This window comes from Myotis myotis, unplaced genomic scaffold (genome assembly GCF_014108235.1).
Source record: "Myotis myotis isolate mMyoMyo1 unplaced genomic scaffold, mMyoMyo1.p scaffold_m19_p_13, whole genome shotgun sequence".
NCBI classification, from domain to species: Eukaryota; Metazoa; Chordata; class Mammalia; order Chiroptera; family Vespertilionidae; genus Myotis; species Myotis myotis.
The window spans coordinates 7,195,057-7,211,618 of record NW_023416317.1 but is presented as its reverse complement, the minus strand read 5'-3'; positions in this window follow the sequence as shown (position 1 = coordinate 7,211,618).

Sequence of the window (16,562 nt, the reverse complement as noted above, 5' to 3'; positions counted from 1 at the left end):
TGGGTGTAAAAATTTCTTCTAAGTGAATAAAAGTAAGGAGGGGGCATTGACCCAAACTACAAAGCTTTAAACTTTTAAATATGAGGCTTCATCATCTTTTGTATTTTTGCTTTGACAGTTTGCAAGATATGCCCCTTCAGAGGAACCTTTGTCTACATTTAATCCTTAGAGACAGTCTGACCTGGTCTAAGCCTGGCTCTCCTGACCGTCTCCTGAGCAATCATCTGCTCTGTCATGATGCTGAGGGACAATCACAGTGCTTGACACCATTCGAGTGGCAGAAACTCATTCAATGGCGCAGGAAAGCCCCAGACGTCCTGGTTTTGCTCAATGGACAAATTTTTTCATTCCTTTCTGCGAGAAATAGAGTCCCTCTGAGTGCTCCTCTGGTAGACAGATTCATTATTGCTGAGAAATCCGCGAACAGCTCCCACAAAATACGAAGTGCTACTGTGTTGATTATATTTATTAAGCAACCAAGGATAAAATGTCAGCTGCAAAATCACACAAAATGATCCATGGAAGGCAATAACTTTTATCATGTCGGAGGAAGCTAGAGAGGCTGGTCATCAGAGTTGCCCAGAAAAAAAAAGAGTTATTATTTTTTGTTAACGAGCCACCCTATAAAATTTTGACATGGAGGTGAGATACAGAACAATGAGACATAGTCGAAGGACTAAGAAATTAAAAACCATATAAAATGAACGTCAGAGAACATAAGAATCCAAGTCTTCAAAGGTTAGTTTTTCCATACAGAGCTCTGCAATAGAAAAACATTTCTCACAAAGGAAGAATAATGTGAGCTCAATGTCCAGCTTTGTCACGTACTAGTTGTATGAGTTTACATACATTTCACAGTCTTTCTACACCTCAGTTTTCTCACATCTAAAATAGAGTTAATAATGGCTATCATCCTAAAGGCCAATTGCATATAAAGAGATTAGGATAGTCTATGGCTGTAGTCGGGAAACTCATTAGTCAACAGAGCCAACTATCAACAGTACAATGATGGAAATTTCTTTTGAGAGCCAAATTTTTTAAACTTAAACTATATAGGTAAGTACATTGTTATTAACTTAATTAGGGTACTCCTAAGGCTTAGGAAGAGCCACACTCAAGGGGCCAAAGAGCCGCATGCCGACCACGGGTCTATGGCATGAAGTGATCAATATTGTTATTGTTGGCATTACCATATTAAGTTAGCTTTCCATGAAACCCAACGTACAAATGACAAAATGAAGTGGTCCTCAGATAAACTGATGTTGGCCAACGATGAAGGGAATATAGTATTTTAAAGCATTATAATAAAACATCTTTAAATCAAAGTTCAGATCCAGTAATGTTAAGAAAATACCTCACTGAGGTTTCCTTTGAACTGCTGTTTTTTTAAAAAAGCTTTTTTAAAAAGTGAAATAGTGGACAGCGGACTGTATGGATTGAATATGACCAACTTCAACAGAAACAGAGTCTATGTGCCAAGTCAGACTCACTTAAAGAATAAACTATATTCACCTTGGCAAAGAGCTTTTTGTACAAGCAACAAAGGTTCTCCTACCATTTCTACCCATTTCCATTTTATACATTCTCTCACCTAAAAACTTCTAACACTATCCAGGCAGGTCTCCAGATTTCTGAGAAGTATATCTTTGCCCAGAAAGATATCACAGCTCTCTTCCCCATTATACTTTCCATCAAAGAAGCATCTGCTCTGACGTCAGTTCCCACAGCACCCGTTCCCGGAAGATCCTTGGAGGTGACTGGAAGATGATGCTAGTCTCTGTGACTCCTCCTATCATAGGTTGTCTAAACTCATAGCCAACCTCAAGCTTGCATTCATTTCCCAAGAGGCTTCACACCCTCCTCTAAAAAGTTGGAGCAAACAGTAAGAGTTTTACGTGATCTAAAGGCAACCAGGCTTGGGAAAACCTTCAGAGAAGCTACTTTTGCATTCACAAAGGAGGTGGCAATATTTCAGGTCCTGGCTGTGGGTGAATTTATAGCATATAATTCTTTCAGAATGAGATATGCAAATTAAATCAATTAAATCCTGGCTGTGCTTGGCCATTCTAATGTGCACACTCATCGCCACATTAATTGAAATGGCGCTGAAGGAGTCTTAAATTCAGGGTAATAAGTTGTGTCTGAGATCATCAACAGGCAATGCATTCATATTGGGGCTGAGAAGGAAGAGCTGATGCTAAATCATTCAAGAATCCAGCATTGCGTGTGAGAGAAGCCGGTCATGTGGGGCTGATAACAAAAGCAGGAGCTGGTTTTTCAATTATGTTGGCAAGAGGCACAACTCGTTCAGGAGAAGAGCTGTGGGGGTTTTTTGTTTGTTTGTTTGTTTTGATTTTGTGCCTCTGGATATGGAGCAGGCATGAGAGTGAGGCAATACAGTAACTGAGATCTTCACTTAGCTCAAGAAAATAAAATTTCAGAATGAAACTGGGCTAATCGCTAGAAGTCAAGTCAGACACCAGTGAGAGCTCAAGACAGAACCCTGGGTGTTAGTTATCCTGGATTCCCATCATCCTCAGGATCCCTTTCCACCAGCAGATCCATCACCAGATCCTCCTTTTTCTGCCTCCCAATTAGACACTTAATCCATCTGCCTTTCTTACTCTCCATTGGCTCCACCGCCCTAGACCAAGCCTCCCTGGACTTTTGTAATTGCTTCCTCACTGGTTTACCTGACTCCACTTTTGTTTACCTCCAATCTATTCTCCTATGAAAGCCATGGTGGCCTTTATAAATAGAAATCTGATCATGTACTTCTTGCCTTAAAACCTCTTGGTTTCCTATTCCACTTTGAGTAAAAGCCAAATTTTGCATCACAGTCTAATTGGCCAAACATAATGGGCCCCTTCCCTAATCTCTCCACTCCCCTCTCTCCCAGTCCTCACTAATTATAGCCACACTGGCCACCTTCAGGTCCTCAAATATACCAAGCTCTTTCCTCTCTCAGAGTATTTGATTTTCTGTTCCCTCTGCCTGGAACATTCTTCCCTACTCCCCCCAGCTTCATCCCTAACCTCTTTTCATGACTGGCTCCTGCCAATGTAACTGGTCTCACCCTACATTTGACCTGCTCAATGAGCCCTTCTATTACCACCTTACCCAAAGAACATTCCTTTCCCACTCCAAAGCCCAACACCAGGCAACAACACCTCCCAAAAGGAAGTTTGGTAATGTCTTCAAGGGTTTCCACAGTATCTTCTTTAGCTTATTTCAAGAAACTGAGAAACAGAAATCCCAATTTTTGTCCTGGCCATCTCAAGCCTGTCAGTGCTGCTGCTGTAGCAGTGAGAGATTAAACACTCGGAGATCTGCTCCTGCCGGGATCCATTTCCACTCACAGCAGGCACACTCCAAAAGGGATAGCATTTGAATGACCAGGACCCTCTTCAGTTGATTTGCCTTTAATCCAGTAACAGGCAGGAGAGGCCAATAGGCCTCACATTTAGTACACTTGCTTTGCTGAGTACATTCGAACAAGGTTTAATGACCTAACCCAGGGAGCACTCTGTCTACATACACATAAATTGATTGGTTGAAAACTTTGATTTTCCCACTGGAAACCTCACCATTAATCCATGATTTATTAAGCCATTAGTCAAAGATTTCAGCACCCCAAACATGCTGTCATAAAGATTTTAGCTACCCTCTTATCCCTGGCCCTTCTGTTTCAGTTCTTGGAATGACTTCTGGGGGCTGCTATCTTGGAGTATCTGCCCCCCAAACCACAGGCAGCTCCATCTTGCCTCATGCTCTGTAGACACCCTTCACCTCGAACTCTGAATTATGCATTAGTCTTGACAGAATAGCCACTGCAGTCTTGACCAGTTCCTCTACTTCTTAATATGACTTCATCCATCTTGGCCCTGTAGGACTTTTAATATGACCAGTATGGCTTCCCATTTTTCTCAGCTGGTTAGGCTAACCCACCTAATCAGATCCATATTCTGAAAATTCATATTTGCAAATATGCTTGAGAATGTCACACAAAAAAAGGTTTATGTAATGGATGCCACCTCTCTACCAAACATAGTCCATCAAATTGCCAATTTTGTATAGTTGTTTTCAATTATTTTTTAAAACAGAATCTTACCTCCTGATTCTCTGCATGTGACTTATTTCTCCCTCTTTTTTATCCTTCTCTGGGTTTAAAGAAAATGTTGGGAGGTGAATAATAATCAACTTATTATCATCTCTGTCATATCATATTAAAAAGATACCTTCTTCATATTAATCTGCTAGTATAGATAATAAGCATTATTCTAAAATTTAACTTTCCTCCTTTCTTCATTGGTAATTTATCCCCTTTATCAATCAGAGTTCCTAGTTCCAAGAAACCAAAACCAAGTCTCAATGTCTGGAGGTACAACCTGGAGTTTATTGGTAGCAAATTGAAAACTGAACCAGAAATTCAAGCAGGATTTTAAAGTGTTCAGGAAACCTGGGACACTGGGAAGCTGGGTTTCAGGAATATTTTGCCCAGTTACTATTGCCACAAACCCCAAAAGACAATCATGCTTACTGCTGCTGCACCATACATGAATGCTAACGGGCCCTCTTCTTTGTGTTCTTTGCTCAAGATTGCACATCCTTAGAGAATATGATGAGCTGAGCTAGCTCCTGTGCGCATGCCCTAGCAGCCAGGAAACATGGAGATAGGGGAGCTGGCTCTAGGAGAGAGGGCTATGATGTATGACCCAGGCCCTCATCCCCTGGCCCCTAGGGATGATGCCTGCTGATGATTTACAGATGAGTCCCCCCCCACCCCCCCCCCGCTCCCCCTGCCAAGGAATCATCTCCACTGGGAGGAGCTGCCTTATCCAAAGGCACCCTCTATCGGGGGCAGTCTGCATTCAATGGCTGGCTGATACAGGGACACAAAGGCTGGTCCTTGTGCCTCAATTTGGAACATCTCTGAAGGGCTATCCCAGACTCATAACTCCTGTGGTGTTGGCCTGCATCTCTAATTCAAACTACATCACAGTTCAATGTTATCCCCTGCCCAGTTCTACTTTCCTAACTCTCTTGCAGGTGTTGTTCCTAAAGTACTCCCCAGTGAACCACCTACAGGCAAATGTCTATCTCAACATCTGTCTTCAAACTATGACAGCCCCCCCCCCCCGCTCAGAGTCCCAAAAAGAACTACCATGATAGAAGAGTCTATCATAAAGAAGACAGGGCTTGGATACTAGTAACCAAATAAAGTGTCATATGTTCACTACATATCCAAATACTTTTCCATGATACTTAGATTTGACATTGCCATTAGCAGATACTTTGCAATTTATATTTCTAGTTTTTAAATCCTAGAAAATTCCTATTAGGTTATATCCCTTCCCCGTTCTCTCTCCTATACCTCACTTTTGTCTATATCTATAGCTATATATTTCTATATATCTCTATGTATATATCTCTATCTCTAGAGATGATAAGGATGGAGATGGAAATGGAGATAGAGATGGAGAGGGTAAGGAAGAGGAACTGGGAGAGGGAGATACAGGTACAGGTGTTATTGTTGGAGGTGGAATTCCTGGGGTACCATGAGGAAAATGATTTGGGTACCATAAAGCTGAGGCTCCCATGGGAAGATGGGGTTTGTGGAAACTTTATTGATGATGTAAAATTAAGGGGTTTTCCCTCCAAGGCCCCATCTCTGTCCATCTCACCACGGAAAAAGTCTAATATTATCTACAGCAGGGCTGAACTCAAGGCCACTGCCCAGAATTTCTGTCCATATTAAAGTCCAGTCCAGTATCTGGCTCGCTTGGTTTATGTTCCCAGCTGCAGCCCATTGTGTGCGGGGTCCACATGACCATGGGCCATACAGCTGCTTCAGGCCACATGGTGGCTATGGAGAGAGAACACTTGAATGCACAGAGCGAGTGCAGGTCACAGAGCAAGAGAGTGCAAGAGGGGACTCTTCGGGGATTTTACCCTTCCAAGTTTTTGCCACTTGCAGTGGCTCCACCCTTCGAGCCAATGATCTTTTTCCCAGGCTAGACTGACAGGCAATCACCTTCCCTGTGTCACCCTGACTTCACTGCGCATGTGCCCATCTTCCCTTTTGTTCAATCCCTTCCCCCAGTGATTTGCAGAGAATGGACCAGTGGTTCCCTGGGGAGCATGAAGCTGTAGCTCCCTGGTGAAGCTGCCCAGATGGCCATGTTTATAATGTCTGGTCTCCCCTTTGCTCTCTTCCTATTATTAATATTAATAAATTAGCTAATTACAATGATAATATTCCCCCCTAGAGAACATGAGCCTTGTAATCTAACAAGGGTAAATGGGCAAAGGCCTCATTTTCTGTAACTGTTTCTTGCTGTCAGAGGGGTGTAGTCATGCCAATCCCAAGGCTCAGAGGTCCTTCCTATCTGCCAAAGGAAGAAAGGAGCAAAAAGGGAAGGGCGTCTTCACACAGGGAAGAGGGATTTTGCAAAGTCCAGGGCAGTCTGCTGTCCCTGGGAGGTAGCATAGGCAATGTCCAGGTCAGTCTGCTGTCCCTGGGAGGTAGCATAGGCAATGTCCAGGTCAGTCTGCTGTCCCTGGGAGGTAGCATAGGCAATGTCCAGGTCAGTTTGCTGTCCCTGGGAGGTAGCATAGGCAATGTCCAGCGCAGTCTGCTGTCCCTGGGAGGTAGCATAGGCAATGTCCAGGTCAGTCTGCTGTCCCTGGGAGGTAGCATAGGCAAAGTCCAGGTCAGTCTGCTGTCCCTGGGAGGTAGCATAGGCAATGTCCAGGTCAGTCTGCTGTCCCTGGGAGGTAGCATAGGCAAAGTCCAGGTCAGTCTGCTGTCCCTGGGAGGTAGCATAGGCATTGTCCAGAGGATAAGGTGTTAAACAAGCTGGCATCCTTGTGGTGTTCTAGAAGTGACAAATTTGACAAGAAGGTTAAAAGGCATAACCCAAAAGTGAGGAGAATTATAGTAATTTAAGGTCTGGTGAGAGGTAAAAACCCATGTGATAAAAGGAGGTACTAATTTTACAGGGTTCCAGATTAGGCTAAGGAGAGGTTTCCCTGGAGGAAGGTGTGTCATGCCTGTCTGAAGCTTCCTGTCCATCATATTAACTCAAAATGGGCTAAGGGAAATATCCTACGATTTCCTTTTTGAAGAACTGTGAGCCTTTTCTGTCGGACCCATTTGGGCAAAAAAGGGAAAACAGTTTCAAGTGAAGCTGATAGACCATTCCATAGCTCACTGGCTCAACCATTTAGTCCTGACAAGAACTCAATTCAGCACAACCACTGAGTCTCATTTCAGGAGACAGCAATGCAGATGGCTTCTAAAGTGAGGCCTCTACTGTGTAAACAGGCAACCAAGTAAATAAGGCCATAGGCATACATCCTGTGAAAAGAGAAGGAAGAACACAAAACAAAGGCTAATGAACTCAGCAAATCATAAATCAGTTGAGAAGACTTTCAGATGCAAGACTTTTGCTGGAATGAAATCTGATAGATTCTTCTTGAACATCTCTGGTGATGTCATCAGGTAGCTGGTTCACCAGTAAAAAACAAAAAGAATAGCAACTGATCAAATTGATCACACAGACTCTTTAAATCTGCGTTGCTGGAATCTTACAAGAAATCTTTAAATTGAGTTTTAAGCGACTCCTCAGGGCAAAGAAGCCAAGCCACTGTTGCCATCAGGCATTGCCTGCAATGCCTATAGGTTTGGGCAAATTCCTCAAGTCCTTGAGGTTCCCAAAATGCCTTGAGGTTCCTTTCTTGTCATCTCTCAGGAAAGCAACCTTCATCCCGAACCTGGAAAGACTGCCATGAACCATGTGACCAAACAAGGTACAAGGCTATTTCTGTCATGGGCTTTAATTAGCTTTGAAAGTCAATCTCAGTTCCTTAAGGCTTTCTGGCGACATCCAGAGTTCAGACATGTCTCTCTCAGACATGGCATTCCGGTCAAAATCTTAATTAATAAAACCACAAGTGAAAACTGGTCTTATTGAATTTGTGTAAAGAAATGTATCGTCAGTGCTCTCCATTCCAGCAGCACACCCGTGCCTTTCCCTTTCCTTCCCTCCCCCCCACCCCCCGCCCCCTGCCCCCATCCCAGCCCCAGGCACATTACCATTAGCTTCCTCACTCCCAAGCTCCAAGGGCCCTTCCTTTCCCTCTATAACTTGTTTCCTCAGCCCATTTCTTCTAAGAATTACTTCTTCCACCTCTGTGATTTTACCAAATAAATGTTCTATAAGAGAGAGAGAGAGAGAGAGAGAGAGAGAGAGAGAGAGAGAGAGAGAGGTATTGCCATGACTCACTCATTAAGAATTGCCAAATTCTGGAGAGATGAGGTAGGGAGAAAACTTGTCCCTTTAACACAGAGGAAAGAACCAAACTTAAACTCTGTATTAGACAGCTAAAAGTAGGTAGTTAGTATTCCCTAGATTGGCAAACACATTCCATAACTTCTAGAAACATAAGCTTCTTTACTGGTAGACACTCTTACACTTTAAGTGACATGAGACAGGTATTATACAGTAAAACTTACCGATTTTGAAAACTACAGGTGAACTGAGTTAAACTGATTTGTTCAGCGGGCTTAGGCTTTCCTAAAGAGATTTATCTTTCAGAATCTGCATTCCAAAAGACAGTTTAGACAAGAGTTTTCAGAGACCTGGTATTTGCATTTTAGAGACAGACAGCCCTTTCCTTGAAAAACCCAGAGCATCAAAACACAGGGGCATTTAATTGTGCTGCAATCAGTTGGTATTCATGTTCCCCCAGGACTGTTCAGTCACCAAAGCATCCTGTGCACACTGGGTTTTAACAGGTGTGAGGGAAGGTGAAGGTCACTCCTCTGGGAATGGACATTGATGTCACTGATGGTCCTTCCAAGATGGTCCAGGGAAACATTTCACTTAATGAGCCATTAATCATTTTCAGGTATAGCCTAAGCTTTCTCTTCACTAATTATATTGACCTTTCTGGAGGCAAAGATTTACACTGTGAATATATTACCTGTTTCAAGACTCATCGGCTTAGAAGGGTAATGATGCCATGGTGCCGGGAGGTTTGCAGACGTGGCGACAGGAGCATTCCTTCCATTTGGAGGACTTTACCACATTTAAGTCATGTAAGACCTTACAAATAATTGTCCCAACAATTACAAAATCTTGTGACTTTCTTCAAGAACAAATACTACTAAATAGAGCTCAATTTTAGCTCAATCTTTAAAATTTGTTTTGCTGACTCATCCTTGCTTTGGGTGGATTTCTGAGTTCCAGAGTAGAATGACCAGGAAGTGATGGAGATTGCTTTAGTTCAGTGTCCCTTAGCAACCATAATTTCACTCTCCTGTTGCCATAACAACTGTAGCAAGAACATCAAGGTCATCAAACCTACTGAGCCTCTCTCAGGAAGCTCAATCTCTCACACTCTCCAGGCTTCTCTTTGTTTGCTCTCACAGGAGATGTTTTATCGAAAATGGCCTCTGCTTCTCCCTTCCTCCACTCCACGTCGCTTCTAAAGCAATCTACTTAAGTAAACAAAATGATCCATAATGAGAGAGATGGGAAGACCTCGCCTCTAGATTGAAAGAACCACTGTCATCAAGCTTACAGTTGTGCTCTATCTTCAAAGGGTTCTGTTTTAAAAGAATGGAGAGACAACAGGGCAGGGGAAGGATTTTGAAATTCTGAAAGTCCTGGGTTCCAGTGACATTTGTCACAATCTTCGTACTCACTCAGGTCCTCTAGCTTGTCGTTTCTGGAAAAGCGGGGGAGGCTGAACTTGGTGACCTCCAAGGTCGCTTTGAGTTCTGACATTTTGCAAATCCGCATTGCAGTGCAGCACATTGTGCAAAGGCTTGCTTGTAAGTGGGGAGGTGAAGCTAAACCCAGCAGAGGGAGGCTTGTCCACCTCTCATGAAAAAATCAGCTTCGTGGAACAAAGGCAAATAGAGCTTTTACGCTCGGCCCTACGTGTGCAGGGTAGAGCTGGCACTCCAGAAATGCTGAGTCACCGCGAATAATTATGCAACAGGGAGACTTCCCTTCCTTGTATTCTCTCAAGAATTATAAGTAGTCGACATTAAAAGTGTCTTTTCGCCTCAACTCTCACCCCAAAATCGGAGGAATTAGCTAGATATTAGCACATGGGGATAGTGTAATGTTGTAGCTCTATTAAGGCAGACAAATAAATCTCCCAGCAAAATTGAGTCTGCTTTGTGGGAAAGAAGGGTTTATCTACTTAGGCACCTACAAGAATAAACTATTCTTAGCATCTTCCAGGTACAGCCCCCTTGCCAACATTCCCAGCCACGATTGGGAACTGACCCATCTTCTGGAATTCTGCGCTGCCAGTCACAGGATGTAGGTTTCAATGTGCATCAGAAAATTTGATTTTAGGACATGTGCGTTGTGCTCACTTGATGAACTGAATACCTCGCCTCTTTTTTTTTCTTACTTTTTATTGATTGTTTTGTTGGAAAAAATATTTCATTCATTTAGAATAGTTCTTACGATATTGTGCCTTTCTCTATTCCCAAAATGTTTATGACATTGTTATAAAGCTTTTCTATTCTTTTTTTTTTTCCCCAAAAAATGCAGTGGTAGCAGGGGTTGATGTTTGAAATGATCATCTGGCCCCTGGTTCTGCCAATCCATGGTGAGATTTCAGTCTGGGTGCTTGTGGCCGCGGCCTTTTCCCCAGTGACACGCACACCTTGAGCAGCTGCGGGGGACACAGTGCATCAAGCCGGCCACTTACATAGTCGAACATTTTTCCTCTGGGGCAGGAAGAACACTGTAATAAAGAAAGGTGTTTTCTCGTTGCCCTTGTTTTATCAGAGCTTTCTCAGGAGGAAAAATAGCAGCTGTTGGCAGAAGAGGCAGGACACCTGGAAATAGTCACTATCCTCCCGCAGACCTGGGGACCAGAGTAGTGTGTTCCCTAGAATTGGAAGAAGGTGACAGATACACGGCAGATGATAAACTCCTTATAAAAGTGCTGATCAGAAGCTGTGCCTGGCACACGGTGAGTACCTAACACACATCTCCAGGTGCGTGCCAAGCCCAGTGCCCGCAATTAGCATGTGCTGAGTGAGTGCAGGCGGCAATACTGAAGAATTAAATCAAATTCACCCACTCACAGATGATGCACAGAATTCCGTCATATTTATCAGTTCTGTGGCAGTTTTGCTTTTTAGTTCTCTGCCACACCCTCTCACTGGCATTCACAATATCCCTGAGAGCAGAAAATGTTCCTGCTCCCATTGTATAGGTGACGAAACTGAGACGGATATTAAATAACGAACTGGAGATCATATCGCTAAACAGTTAGGATTCCTGGCTGCCAACAAGATAAGCCAACGGTGGCCGTCTTCAGCCACAAGAGATAACTGGAAGGATGCTAATGGCTTGGTATCAGTGGGCTGCTGGGAAGGGAGGCTGGGAATGGCAAGGGCCCTGGGCTGATTTGCTGGAAGCACAGAGTTCTCTCTGCAGAACCAGGTTGGTCACTGTTCTTGTCGCTGCCATTGCCAACAATGGCCATGAAAATTCCTCCAAGTATTATCTTTGTGCTTATATCACTACTTCAAGATTCCAGTTCCAGGAGAGAGTGTCTGCTTGGCCGAGTTCCTGGAGAGCAGGGAGAGCAGGAATCCGGTTTCCTTGCCCCGCCCATCAGTTTCTGTAGCAGAAGATGAAGGATTGCTGATCCCAAAAAAATGAAGGTCAAATACTTGCTATTCCAGGTTACAGATAAATATATTATCCAGGAGCATTTTATAAGAAAGTTAGAGTCTAAATACAGGGTATCCCCAAAAAATGTATACACATTGAATTGCTGATAGCTCAGCTGATGTTTCTTTCTTTTCAGACTTAACCCATTGGGATTAATAATTATTCAAAGCATATACACATTTTGGGACACCCTGCATGGAGAACTGGGCCACCTCCCATCCCTTGGACCTTCCTGGGGTCCCTGGGGAAACACAGTGAGCACAGTAGCTAGTAAGACACCTAGAATCTGCGAACACCTGGTCGGCTTTGTGAGCTGCTTGGGCATGCTCGGTGCCTTCAGCAGGAACTGGGGTCGGTAAGCTCTGCTCTGTGCTGCTGCCTTCCCTCGTGGCCTCCCAGTGCCATGTTCTCCTCTTCATCATAAGTTACAGCTCAGACTTTCAGTGGGGTTCTCAGGAAAGAAGAGAAGAACAAGGGGCACACATTTCCGCCTTTAATGTGGAGTTTGCCACTGTGGGTCTCCCCTGGAGATCTACTGAGCCCTTCAGGGCAATTAGCTCTCCTTTCTAAAGCAGTTTTTACTTCTTAGCTTCATGGGTACTTCTCCATCTTAGAAGTGTGTTGGCACCACAGTGAATAGCTGCTGGTTTTGTCTATCCAGCACCCTCTCTTCTTTCTGACATAGCTCTAAGTTCTGGCAAAAGGAATAGAACCTCCTCTATCTCAGACCACATGGGTTCTAGTGAGGCTAACTACACCCGCCCTTGACCTGGGATGGGCATGATCAAAGTCTAGACAACTCCAATAATCCTCCCTACTGGCAATAATGACTGGTTCAGGAAATGGGTTGTGCTATTCAAGTTGGAACAACGATATTCAAGTCTAGAACTTCTGATTAAAGAATCAAGAAAAAGAAGCTTTTTTTTAACTTTGAGATGATTAAGTTGTGAGGATATCATGCTGCAGCCAGTGGCAGTCTGTGCACTGTAAGGTAACAGATTAGCCTAAGCAAGGAGACAGCAGAGAGAAGCAGAGGCAGAGAAAGACAGATTTGATCCACTGTTTAAGCACTTGGATCCGGTCATTCCTGCATCCATTCCTGAATCTACACCTGAATTTTCAATTACATGAGTCAGTAATTCCCTTTCCATGATTGGGCCCTTCTGAGTTGTATTTTTCCCCGTGCTTATCCTCCACAATACCAAAATGGCAAAGCCATCTGTTCTCTCAGCAAATGCTTATTGAGTGCCAGGTGCTCTAATAGGTCCTGGGGATACATAATGTGTAAAATAGACATGGATCTGACAGTCAGGGTGGAGAGAGACATTCGTCAGGGAAACACACAGATAAATATGTTTTGAAAAATTGGAGGAGTGCTTAAAAGGACAATACAGAGCACTACCACAGTGTAACAAAGGCCTGTGCTCCCTGGACACAAAAGAGATTATGAAATGTCTGCAGGTAAAAGACACTATTGATGTTACCGAACAATACAGGGTCATCTTTGGGAAAGGCTGAGGCAGATCAAACCAGCTAGAGAAGGCAGTTCACCTTCCGTTCATTAGAGTACTTCTCCTTTAAAGGATGGTGGTAAGAACACTTATCCTGAGATCTGTCCTCTAAGTATATGTTTAAGTACACAATACAGTATTGTTGCCTGGAGGCACATGTTGTATGGCAAATCTCTAGAGCTTATTCATCTTGCAAAACAGAAATTGTATACCTGTTGAAAAGCTACTTCCCATGTCCCCCTCCCTCAGCCCCTGGCAACCAGCAATCTCCTGAGTTTCAATGAATTTGATCATCTTAGATACCTCATATAAGTGGAATCATTAAATATTTGTCCTTCTGTGATTGACTTATTTCACTTAGCACAATGTCCTCCAGGTCATCTGTCACATATGGCAGGATTTCCTTTTTAAAGACTAGACAGTATTCCATTGTATCTACATGCCACATTTTCTTTATCCATTTATACTCGATGGCCATTTGGGTTGCTTATACCTTTGGCTGTTATAGGCTAACGCTACAATGAATATGGGAGTAGCTATCTCTTTGAGATCCCTATTTCAATTTGGGGGGGTCTTTTTAAGTCTCCTCAACATAGGCCATGGATATAGAGCTGAGGATAAGAAGCTGTTACGTCTTCCAGAGCATGGAATGCAGTCTAAACCCCAAGTAAAGAGTTTTCAGCTGAAACTGGTTTGGCTCAGTGGATAGAGCGTCGGCCTGCGGACTGAAAGGTCCCAGGTTCGATTCTGGTCAGGGCATGTACCTGGGTTGCGGGCACATCCCCAGTAGGAGATGTGCAGGAGGCGGTTGATCGATGTTTCTAACTCTCTATCTCTCTCCCTTCCTCTCTGTAAAAAATCAATAAAATATATTTTTAAAAAAAAGAGTTTTCAGAGAGAAAAATCCAAAATGAACCCAAACCTGGTCAGTATGTTTTCAATAAAGGATTCTGAGTATCCACCCATGTCTCTTATTTCACCAGCATTGAGCTAGGCCCTGGAGAAGCAAAAGGAAAAACATGAAACACCCTTGTCCTTAAGGGGCTTACAGATGAGACAATAGGGTAGTCAGTTTACCAAGGGCATGACTGCGTGAAGCAGACAAACCAGGCTCAAGGACAGTGATTCTCAGTGGATTAGGAGATGCTTGACATTTTCAAAGCATTCAGCGCCACAGAAACATGTCTTTGCTAAACAAGGTTATACAGCTGGCATGAAGGGAACGTGGGTTTTTTAAAGGTGCAGGAATTCTTCATCTAGAGGAGAGGTTCAGGGCAGGCACAGCAGGGATGGAAGGTAGCACCCTTTCGGTGTGGGGGCTTTAGGTGGGACAGTCCAGGGTTCAAATCCTAGCACTGCCACACACTAGCTGAAAGGAATGGGTATGGGGCATCACTTTTCTGATCATGACACACCTCTTTTAAACAATAGAGATAATAACACTGCCTACTTGAGAAAATAGTTGTGATGCCAAGATGAGATAATTATTGGAAAGAACTTTTTATTGTCTTGTACACAGTAAACACTAAATAACTCTGAGCTGTTGTCATTACTATCATTGTTTTGGGTCTTGATGGATGGGGAAGGTATGAATAGATTTGGCTCTTAAAGACTAACATTGCCCTAATAGCTAATAATAATAATAATGACTTTACATAGAATAATAGGGGCCCAGAGCACAAATTCATGCATCTTGAAAGGAACTGTGGGCTGTGAGGCTGTGGTGGGCACAGGGGCGGGTCTTGGCCCATCCTTCGTGCCCCCATGCAGCCCCTCCAGCTGTGGCCCCTGGTCCCCTCTCTGCCGGCTGCCCCGCTCCTACTGCCATTCCCATGTACTGACTGCACTGGCCCCACTCGCATCTGCTGATGGTGCAGAGCAATTGGGGCCGGTGCCAGCAGCGGGTTTGAGTGACGGTTGCTGCCTCGATCGCCCCTCAGGAGCAGGGGGAAGTAAAGAAGCCCTGAGGGGAGATGTGGCCAGCAGCTGCTGCTCCCACCCACTGACAGCGCCAAGCAATCAGGGCCGGTGCTGGGCGTGGTGCACGGGAGCAAAGAATTTTCGGTAATCACCAGAGGTTTGGCCCAATGACAGTGACTGGTGCCCCGCCTTAGTCCAGCACCCCCTGCTCACCTGCTCCACCATCCCACTGGGGCTGATGTCCACCATGTCCGGCGCTCTGCCGCCTGCTGCCCATGCCCACCATGTTCCATGTGTGCCCCCTGGTGGTCAGCACACATCATAGCAACTGGATGTTTGGTTGTTCTGCCATTCAGTCTATTTGCATATTAGAGTTTTATATATACAGATTGCTTTTGCAGCACAATAGGGAGGTACTATTATTACCCTCATCTAACAGGCAACAGCACTGAAGTACAGAGAAGGTAAGGTACCTGCCTAGATTCACATGGCAGAGAAGCAACAAAGTGGAGGTTAACCCTACACAGTCTGACTCAAAGCCCCACCCTTCACCAGCATGCAGGGCTGCTCAAGGTATGTTCTTCGCCTCCCACTCCTCAGAACCCTGCAGAGACTGTTTTCAAAGGCTTTATTTCAAGGTTTCACACCCAGGTCCCCTTTCAGTAAGTTTGGGGTGAGAGGCTAAGAATCAATATGCTTAAATCTCCTCAGGGGATTCTAAAGATCAAAAGATTTTAGAAACCCCGGCCTTAGATGACCATGACCCCGATGACTCTGCAGGGAGTTGCCTGTGGCTGCCCCTGGCCCTTCCTCCCCCACCCCCCCCACCCCCCCCGTCCTATTCTGGCCTTCAGAGTAGACAGTGCCAGGTCTCTCCCAAATATCAGAGTTGTCTTCCTGCAGCATTAACTCATTGGGAAGCAGGTCTAACCCAGCGGGCAGGGACATGTGCCATGTGCTTATTCCCTGCATCAAAACCAAGAGCTTTCTTTGCATAAACATAAAGGCCACTCAGATATTAATTTCAGTTCCATTATAAATCCTGGGTGTAATGTGTGCCTACAGTTTTTAAAAATATCTTAAGCTTCTTAGACCAGTGATGGCGAACCTATGACACACGTGTCAGAGGTGACACGCGAACTCATTTTTTTGGTTGATTTTTCTTTGTTAAATGGCATTTAAATATATAAAATAAATATCAAAAATATAAGTCTTTGTTTTACTATGGTTGCAAATATCAAAAAATTTCTATATGTGACACGGCACCAGAGTTAAGTTAGGGTTTTTCAAAATGCTGACATGCCGAGCTCAAAAGGTTCGCTATCACTGTCCTAGGCTGATACAGTCTGTGACCCAGCTCCCGTTCGATTTACCCCACTTCCTCCCAGAATGCTTGGCTGTCCCTTAATGACCATCC